The sequence below is a fragment of the Schistocerca gregaria genome, unplaced genomic scaffold (genome assembly GCF_023897955.1).
Source record: "Schistocerca gregaria isolate iqSchGreg1 unplaced genomic scaffold, iqSchGreg1.2 ptg000483l, whole genome shotgun sequence".
Classification (NCBI taxonomy): domain Eukaryota; kingdom Metazoa; phylum Arthropoda; class Insecta; order Orthoptera; family Acrididae; genus Schistocerca; species Schistocerca gregaria.
In genome coordinates, this window is record NW_026061892.1 from 1,162,501 (window position 1) to 1,172,500 (window position 10,000).

Here is a 10,000-nt window from a genome sequence, read left to right on the forward strand (position 1 = left end):
GGCTGCGTCGATGAGGGACTGCAAGCCCCTCGCGGTCGATGCGAAGAGCAGGATGTCATCAGCAAAGGCCGCAGCGTTGATTCTGCGACCAAGTATGCGAGCTCCGATGTGGGAGGGCAGTTGTCCTAAAACATGGTCCACCGCAAAATTGAAAAGGAGGGGGGAGAGGGGATCGCCCTGACGGACGCCCCGTGACGGCTGCACAGACACGCCCACGCCGGCGCCGCCAGCTATCACCGTCGCGCTGCTCTCGTAGCACCGGTCGACGTATTCAATAAAGCTCTCCGGTAGGCCATGAGCCCTCAGCACAGGGCGAAGGGCTGCATGATCCACCGAATCGAAGGCCTTAGAAACGTCGACCGACGCCACAAAGACAGAGCGGCAGGAGCGGACTGCGTCGGTGAGAGCAGTGTCTAGGATGAAGGTATTCTCCAACATCCCGTCCCGAGGGACGAATGCCCGCTGACGTTCGTCCACAGCACATGCATGCATCAGGCGTGACGCAAGAACCTTATGGAAGGTCCGCGCCAGCACCGAGCAGACCGTGATGGGGCGAAAGTCAGCAGGGGATGTTGGTGCAGCCGTTTTGGGGAGGAGGGACGTACGTGCGCGAAGCAGACGCTCTGGAAGGGCACGGGCCAGAATGAAGAGGTTCATCAACTTCACGAGGACTTCGTGCGGCAGGCGCCGCAGCTCGGCGGGAGTAAGGCCGTCCGGGCCGGCTACTGAACCTCTGGGCGGCAAGGCAGCGGCAACCTCCTCATATGTGACCGGCCCCCACAGGCGCTCAGGAGCAACAGGCTCCGAGTGCGGCAGGAGGCGGTCACGGATGAAGCCCGCGGTGGAGATGGGCTTCTTCGTGAAGAGGTCCGCCCAGAAGTCCAGCAGACCGGGGATGTCAGGCGGCGGCTGCAGCAGGGTGCCATCCAGAAGGCCACGCACGCAGCGCGCGCGCGACCGCCGGAAGGCACCCTGTGTCTTGGCGTACTCCCATCGGCGCCGTTTGCGCCTTTGCTGCGGCGGAGCAGCAGGAGGCCGCTTAGGTGGTTGGCGCGGCCTCTGTGTCCTCGTGGCTGACCTCTCTTCTCTGGACCCGACCGACGCAAGGGCGTCCGGAAGCATGCCCAGGATGACTTCGGGCGGCGCTCCCGGCCCCAGACCGATAATTCGGTCTAGTGCCGAGAAGCGCTGAGCGGAAGCGGGTAGCCCCGCTAGATGCTCCCAGACGGCGGCGTCAGTCGGCCCCTCCAGCGGCGGCCCGGTGGTGTCGGCCGCGAAGTCCGTATCTGCGTCATCGGGTGGCGCAGCACTATCGCCCGCGTCTGGCGGCGGCCTCACCGCTCCCCGGCGGGACGCCGGCTCTTCCCCCCGACCGACTTCAAGCGCCTCCATGAATTGGCGGACAAGCTGCTTGTGGGCAGCCTTCCGCCTCTGGCACTTGATCGCCTCAAGTGTTCGGTCGGGGAATATCCTCGTCAGCTCTTGATTGACGAAGAAGAACCGTGCGTCCCTCTCAAGGAAAAGTTCGGCCTCCGCTTTGGCGAGCGACAGGACCTCTTCTTCCGTCCACCTCGCGCGATGCCTCTCCGTGACGATCTCCGCGTTGGCGGCCGCAGGATGTTGGCGGCGGCGATGGACCCCGAGACCGTTCTTGGTTGTGAAGCTGCGGTGGCACTCACTGCAGGCGTAAGAAGCTACACAAGTTACCGTATTTGCGTCACGGCCGGTTGGCCGGATAGATGCTGGGGAAGCTGGGGTGGCGCCTTCAGCGGAAGGACCACCACTTATATTATTATGTAGACTGCCCCCAACTAAAAGGGATAATGCGAGGGGGGGCTGGTAACCCCCCCAGGCCCCTGGTGCGGTCTTCTGCTCTGCGAAAATCAGCGGGCCCACGTGAAGGGGAGAAGACCGCAGAAGTGGAGAGGCTAAGTGGGCTAGGCCCATGTGTTGCGCTTCACACTCCCTGTAACTACAACCCAAGGAAGGGACCTCGCGGTAGCAGCTAGACTACAGCAAAACCCTGCTTCGAGAAGCAGAGTTCGGATGCAGCCGCGCCGCCGCCACTTGATCGCCTTAAGAGAGTCATAGTTACTCCCGCCGTTTACCCGCGCTTGCTTGAATTTCTTCACGTTGACATTCAGAGCACTGGGCAGAAATCACATTGCGTCAACACCCGCTAGGGCCATCGCAATGCTTTGTTTTAATTAGACAGTCGGATTCCCCCAGTCCGTGCCAGTTCTGAGTTGATCGTTGAATAGCGGCCGAAGAGAATCCGCGCACCCGCGCGCCCCCGGAGGAGCACGCTAAGGCGGACGCGGCCTCGCAGCAAGGAAGATCCGTGGGAGGCCAAGGCACGGGACCGAGCTCGGATCCTGCACGCAGGTTGAAGCACCGGGGCGCGAACGCCGCGCAGGCGCGCGCATCCTGCACCGCCGGCCAGCATGAGGCCAACCAACGGCGAGAGCAGACCACGCCCGCGCTAAACGCCCGCACTTACCGGCACCCCTACGGCACTCACCTCGCCCAGGCCCGGCACGTTAGCGCTGACCCACTTCCCGACCAAGCCCGACACGCCCCGATCCTCAGAGCCAATCCTTATCCCGAAGTTACGGATCCAATTTGCCGACTTCCCTTACCTACATTATTCTATCGACTAGAGGCTCTTCACCTTGGAGACCTGCTGCGGATATGGGTACGAACCGGCGCGACACCTCCACGTGGCCCTCTCCCGGATTTTCAAGGTCCGAGGGGAAGATCGGGACACCGCCGCAACTGCGGTGCTCTTCGCGTTCCAAACCCTATCTCCCTGCTAGAGGATTCCAGGGAACTCGAACGCTCATGCAGAAAAGAAAACTCTTCCCCGATCTCCCGACGGCGTCTCCGGGTCCTTTTGGGTTACCCCGACGAGCATCTCTAAAAGAGGGGCCCGACTTATATCGGTTCCGCTGCCGGGTTCCGGAATAGGAACCGGATTCCCTTTCGCCCAACGGGGGCCAGCACAAAGTGCATCATGCTATGACGGCCCCCATCAACATCGGATTTCTCCTAGGGCTTAGGATCGACTGACTCGTGTGCAACGGCTGTTCACACGAAACCCTTCTCCGCGTCAGCCCTCCAGGGCCTCGCTGGAGTATTTGCTACTACCACCAAGATCTGCACCGACGGCGGCTCCAGGCAGGCTCACGCCCAGACCCTTCTGCGCCCACCGCCGCGACCCTCCTACTCGTCAGGGCTTCGCGGCCGGCCGCGAGGACCGGCCATGACTGCCAGACTGACGGCCGAGTATAGGCACGACGCTTCAGCGCCATCCATTTTCAGGGCTAGTTGCTTCGGCAGGTGAGTTGTTACACACTCCTTAGCGGATTCCGACTTCCATGGCCACCGTCCTGCTGTCTTAAGCAACCAACGCCTTTCATGGTTTCCCATGAGCGTCGATTCGGGCGCCTTAACTCGGCGTTTGGTTCATCCCACAGCGCCAGTTCTGCTTACCAAAAGTGGCCCACTTGGCACTCCGATCCGAGTCGTTTGCTCGCGGCTTCAGCATATCAAGCAAGCCGGAGATCTCACCCATTTAAAGTTTGAGAATAGGTTGAGGTCGTTTCGGCCCCAAGGCCTCTAATCATTCGCTTTACCGGATGAGACTCGTACGAGCACCAGCTATCCTGAGGGAAACTTCGGAGCGAACCAGCTACTAGATGGTTCGATTAGTCTTTCGCCCCTATACCCAGCTCCGACGATCGATTTGCACGTCAGAATCGCTACGGACCTCCATCAGGGTTTCCCCTGACTTCGTCCTGGCCAGGCATAGTTCACCATCTTTCGGGTCCCAACGTGTACGCTCTAGGTGCGCCTCACCTCGCAATGAGGACGAGACGCCCCGGGAGTGCGGAGGCCGCCGCCCCGTGAAGGGCGGGGAAGCCCCATCCTCCCTCGGCCCGCGCAAGGCGAGACCTTCACTTTCATTACGCCTTTAGGTTTCGTACAGCCCAATGAGTCGCGCACATGTTAGACTCCTTGGTCCGTGTTTCAAGACGGGTCGTGAAATTGTCCAAAGCTGAAGCGCCGCTGACGGGAGCGATTATTCCGCCCGAGAGCATCCCGAGCCAACAGCGGCGCGGGTCCGGGGCCGGGCCAGGTAGGTCCGTCATCCGGGAAGAACCGCGCGCGCTTGCCGGGAGCCCGAGCGCCCAAAGGGGCGAATCGACTCCTCCAGATATACCGCCGAGCAGCCAGCCAGGACACCGGGGCTCTGCCCAACAGACGCGAACCGAGGCCCGCGGAAGGACAGGCTGCGCACCCGGGCCGTAGGCCGGCACCCAGCGGTTCGCGACGTCCTACTAGGGGAGAAGTGCGGCCCACCGCACACCGGAACGGCCCCACCCCGCGGCGAGTGGAAAGGCAACCGGACACGACCCCGCCGCGGATTGCTCCGCGCGGGCGGCCGGCCCCATCTGCCGAGGGCGGGGGCCAGTGGCCGGATGGGCGTGAATCTCACCCGTTCGACCTTTCGGACTTCTCACGTTTACCCCAGAACGGTTTCACGTACTTTTGAACTCTCTCTTCAAAGTTCTTTTCAACTTTCCCTCACGGTACTTGTTCGCTATCGGTCTCGTGGTCATATTTAGTCTCAGATGGAGTTTACCACCCACTTGGAGCTGCACTCTCAAGCAACCCGACTCGAAGGAGAGGTCCCGCCGACGCTCGCACCGGCCGCTACGGGCCTGGCACCCTCTACGGGCCGTGGCCTCATTCAAGTTGGACTTGGGCTCGGCGCGAGGCGTCGGGGTAGTGGACCCTCCAAAACACCACATGCCACGACAGGCGGCAGCCTGCGGGGTTCGGTGCTGGACTCTTCCCTGTTCGCTCGCCGCTACTGGGGGAATCCTTGTTAGTTTCTTTTCCTCCGCTTAGTAATATGCTTAAATTCAGCGGGTAGTCTCGCCTGCTCTGAGGTCGTTGTACGAGGTGTCGCACGCCACACCGCCAGCCGGCTGTGCACGCTACCGAGAAAGTACCGGTATGCGAACCGCCAGGCGACGGGCGCGCATCGCACGTTTAAGGAGACGCGGCCGGCCACACAGGCGACCACGACACTCCCACGTCTCCGAAGCGGGACAAACGCCGCGCGCTTCAGTATACGTAGCCGACCCTCAGCCAGACGTGGCCCGGGAACGGAATCCATGGACCGCAATGTGCGTTCGAAACGTCGATGTTCATGTGTCCTGCAGTTCACATGTCGACGCGCAATTTGCTGCGTTCTTCATCGACCCACGAGCCGAGTGATCCACCGTCCTGGGTGATCTTTTCCTTTTCAGTCTCCCACTGTCTCTTTCAAGACAGTAGCATTTGCGGGACTGAGGCGTCTGACGGCCCCTGTTCCACTATTTTTTTTGTGTCCAACGGCCTCACAGCCGATGGGCGTCGTACGGCTCCACACCGGAGCGGACAGGCACTCGGGCGAACGTCATTCAAAACCGGCGCCAGGCGCCAGGTACCGCAGGCCAGCCGCTCCAGAGCTTCAGCGCTCGTACCACACAACAACAACAACAACACTTCCGCTAGTTTTGAGAGGCACGCGTGGTTCCGCACGCGGCGCACGGCCACTGCCGTACAGGTAGCGTGTTGCGCGACACGACACGCACATCGAAAGACATGCAGTCTAGTCGGTAATGATCCTTCCGCAGGTTCACCTACGGAAACCTTGTTACGACTTTTACTTCCTCTAAATGATCAAGTTTGGTCATCTTTCCGGTAGCATCGGCAACGACAGAGTCGATGCCGCGTACCAGTCCGAAGACCTCACTAAATCATTCAATCGGTAGTAGCGACGGGCGGTGTGTACAAAGGGCAGGGACGTAATCAACGCGAGCTTATGACTCGCGCTTACTGGGAATTCCTCGTTCATGGGGAACAATTGCAAGCCCCAATCCCTAGCACGAAGGAGGTTCAGCGGGTTACCCCGACCTTTCGGCCTAGGAAGACACGCTGATTCCTTCAGTGTAGCGCGCGTGCGGCCCAGAACATCTAAGGGCATCACAGACCTGTTATTGCTCAATCTCGTGCGGCTAGAAGCCGCCTGTCCCTCTAAGAAGAAAAGTAATCGCTGACAGCACGAAGGATGTCACGCGACTAGTTAGCAGGCTAGAGTCTCGTTCGTTATCGGAATTAACCAGACAAATCGCTCCACCAACTAAGAACGGCCATGCACCACCACCCACCGAATCAAGAAAGAGCTATCAATCTGTCAATCCTTCCGGTGTCCGGGCCTGGTGAGGTTTCCCGTGTTGAGTCAAATTAAGCCGCAGGCTCCACTCCTGGTGGTGCCCTTCCGTCAATTCCTTTAAGTTTCAGCTTTGCAACCATACTTCCCCCGGAACCCAAAAGCTTTGGTTTCCCGGAGGCTGCCCGCCGAGTCATCGGAGGAACTGCGGCGGATCGCTGGCTGGCATCGTTTATGGTTAGAACTAGGGCGGTATCTGATCGCCTTCGAACCTCTAACTTTCGTTCTTGATTAATGAAAACATACTTGGCAAATGCTTTCGCTTCTGTTCGTCTTGCGACGATCCAAGAATTTCACCTCTAACGTCGCAATACGAATGCCCCCGCCTGTCCCTATTAATCATTACCTCGGGTTCCGAAAACCAACAAAATAGAACCGAGGTCCTATTCCATTATTCCATGCACACAGTATTCAGGCGGGCTTGCCTGCTTTAAGCACTCTAATTTGTTCAAAGTAAACGTGCCGGCCCACCGAGACACTCAACAAAGAGCACCCTGGTAGGATTTAAACGGGGTCCGCCTCGGGACGCGAAAGCACCCCTTCGGCTCGCCCCACCGGCAGGACGTCCCACGATACATGCCAGTTAAACACCGACGGGCGGTGAACCAACAGCGTGGGACACAAATCCAACTACGAGCTTTTTAACCGCAACAACTTTAATATACGCTATTGGAGCTGGAATTACCGCGGCTGCTGGCACCAGACTTGCCCTCCAATAGATACTCGTTAAAGGATTTAAAGTGTACTCATTCCGATTACGGGGCCTCGGATGAGTCCCGTATCGTTATTTTTCGTCACTACCTCCCCGTGCCGGGAGTGGGTAATTTGCGCGCCTGCTGCCTTCCTTGGATGTGGTAGCCGTTTCTCAGGCTCCCTCTCCGGAATCGAACCCTGATTCCCCGTTACCCGTTACAACCATGGTAGGCGCAGAACCTACCATCGACAGTTGATAAGGCAGACATTTGAAAGATGCGTCGCCGGTACGAGGACCGTGCGATCAGCCCAAAGTTATTCAGAGTCACCAAGGCAAACGGACCAGACAAGCCAATCCGATTGGTTTTGATCTAATAAAAGCGTCCCTTCCATCTCTGGTCGGGACTCTGTTTGCATGTATTAGCTCTAGAATTACCACAGTTATCCAAGTAACGTGGGTACGATCTAAGGAACCATAACTGATTTAATGAGCCATTCGCGGTTTCACCTTAATGCGGCTTGTACTGAGACATGCATGGCTTAATCTTTGAGACAAGCATATGACTACTGGCAGGATCAACCAGGGAGCTGCGTCAACTAGAGCTGAGCAGCCGGCCGCCCGGGAGTGTGTCCCGGGGGCCCGCGCGAACACGCAAGCGTCCGCTCAATTATTCTGCAAACAGGAGGAGGCCGAGCTCCCCTGCACGATACACCTCGAAACCCTCTCAGGTCCCGGCGGCGCGCAGCGCCGTCCTAGGTACTTGGTCGGTTTCGAGAGAGGCGCAATCGCCCGGAGTTAGGCGAGTAGACGGTTTTAGTGAGAACACCCTTGCTCCCAACTGAGCTTGCCGCTGCCGACAGAGGCCCGGGAGCGTGCTGTCGTGGCATTGCCGGCGGGAGACAACACGCGCCACCTATGGTGACCGGCAGCTCCAACGCCAGCGCCACACAAGGGCAAAGCCCCACTTGGGTGCAGAAGCGAACTCTCCCAGCACAGCGCACGCGCCAACACGTCCGCACAACTGCGATACAAACCACCTGCGAGAACCGCTGGGGCGACCGAGCAGCAGACGGCGTCGCGGCGCCGAGTGCCAGGCGGCAGCGCATCCTCAACGCACACAGTCCTCAATCAGACCAGCACACTGCAGATGTCCACCGCGCTTCGCACCGGGCTCGGCTGAACCAACTTTGGCCGCCAGGCGCCGCGTGCAGGGTGCGCCGCAGCGTAGCTGCGCCGCCTGCCGGGCCCGTCGGCTGGCGCTCCTGCCACTCGGCGCCCCCCACCAGCCGCCTGTTGCGCGTGCGCCCACGCAGCGCGCGGCCAACACGCCGGGCGGCCCCCCTTCACCGGCCGGGAACAGTCCCACCAAGCCACCGCCGCGTATCGCTTCATACCCACATGGGCCTAGTCACGTGTGTGGATGTGGCGGGTACCGCTGAAACAACCGGTTAATAGCTGTACCGATCGTCGCCATCACAGATTCACCTCCAGCGTGAACAACCGCTCAACAACGGATTTCCAGTTCATTTGCGTATCTTGGGCAGTAAACGTAGATGTCCACCTACATTTGCGAATTCAACAATTCTTGCATGCCAGGATGTCATGTGTCACGACACGCTACATCAGACCACATACACACTGCGACATGTGCAGAAGAGAACACGTGGAAGGTGGCCCGCGCACGTATGCGATGTCCCTTCCGCGATCCACTGTCAACCGGCATCTGCGGCATGTCCCAGATATGGAACGCGGTCCACCAGGGTAGCACTTTGTGTGAGGCAATACGACAAAGTCGGAATACACGCGTCACTACATCAGACGGCTCACGCTGACCTGACCTGACTCACCGCACCACCACCCCCAGCGACCCAGGGTGACATACAATGCGTTCGTACGTTCCTCCCACACGCCTCTACGGCGTACCACAGTGCAACCTAGCTGTTATTGGGAGACGAGACAAGTAGCATCGAGCACAACATATGGAAATTGAGATTCGACACCGTTGGGCACAGCCAGCGTACGGTCACACGTATCACACTACTTCACTCTGTACGTAACGACCGATGATCGGTACAGCGTGTGGGTTACGCGTACGACATCAGCGGACAATGGACACAGACCATACCACGACGTACACTGAGGGCGTCGACATCTGAATGCAACTGAACAGCTGCGAGGCTCATTTAACACTCAAACGCCAGACCGACCAGCTTGAGAGGACAGAGACACAAAGAGGGGGACAGAGGGAGGGGGGGGGCGATATAGTCCTATTGCAGTACAATTGACAGTGGATAGCGGGAATATGTGGAAAGTAAGCAACACTCGCAAGACATCTACATGAGGATAACAACGACACCAGAGATTCCGAGCAGTGAACTATGTTAGGCAAAGGGACAACGTGGGTTAGGTTAAGGGACAACGTGGGTTAGGTTAAGGGACAACGTGGGTTAGGTTAAGGGACAACGTGGGTTAGGTTAAGGGACAACGTGGGTTAGGTTAAGGGACAACGTGGGTTAGGTTAAGGGACAACGTGGGTTAGGTTAAGGGACAACGTGGGTTAGGTTAAGGGACAACGTGGGTTAGGTTAAGGGACAACGTGGGTTAGGTTAAGGGACAACGTGGGTTAGGTTAAGGGACAACGTGGGTTAGGTTAGGGACAACGTGGGTTAGGTTAAGGGACAACGTGGGTTAGGTTAAGGGACAACGTGGGTTAGGTTAAGGGACAACGTGGGTTAGGTTAAGGGACAACGTGAGTTAGGTTAAGGGACAACGTGAGTTAGGTTAAGGGACAACGTGAGTTAGGTTAAGGGACAACGTGAGTTAGGTTAAGGGACAACGTGAGTTAGGTTAAGGGACAACTTGAGTTAGGTTAAGGGACAACTTGAGTTAGGTTAAGGGATAATGTGGTACAACCACAGTTAGGTTAAGCGATAATGTGGTACAACCACAGTTAGGTTAAGCGATAATGTGGTACAACCACAGTTAGGTTAAGCGATAATGTGGTACAACCACAGTTAGGTTAA

At 58.3% G+C, this 10,000-nt stretch overlaps 2 non-coding genes and 1 pseudogene across 2 annotated transcripts; all 3 read right to left on the bottom strand.

Moving 5' to 3' along the window:
- LOC126313613 (large subunit ribosomal RNA) overlaps positions 1 to 4,959 on the bottom strand; it is an 8,253-nt pseudogene extending 3,294 nt beyond the window's left edge.
- A 188-nt stretch (positions 4,960 to 5,147) lies between these two features.
- Positions 5,148 to 5,302, bottom strand: LOC126313526 (5.8S ribosomal RNA). The gene has a single exon (XR_007555211.1). It is a non-coding gene; the product is annotated as a 5.8S ribosomal RNA (ribosomal RNA).
- Positions 5,303 to 5,670: 368 nt separating this feature from the next.
- LOC126313462 (small subunit ribosomal RNA) lies at positions 5,671 to 7,563 on the bottom strand. The gene has a single exon (XR_007555153.1). It is a non-coding gene; the product is annotated as a small subunit ribosomal RNA (ribosomal RNA).
- Between the last annotated feature and the right edge of the window lie 2,437 nt (positions 7,564 to 10,000).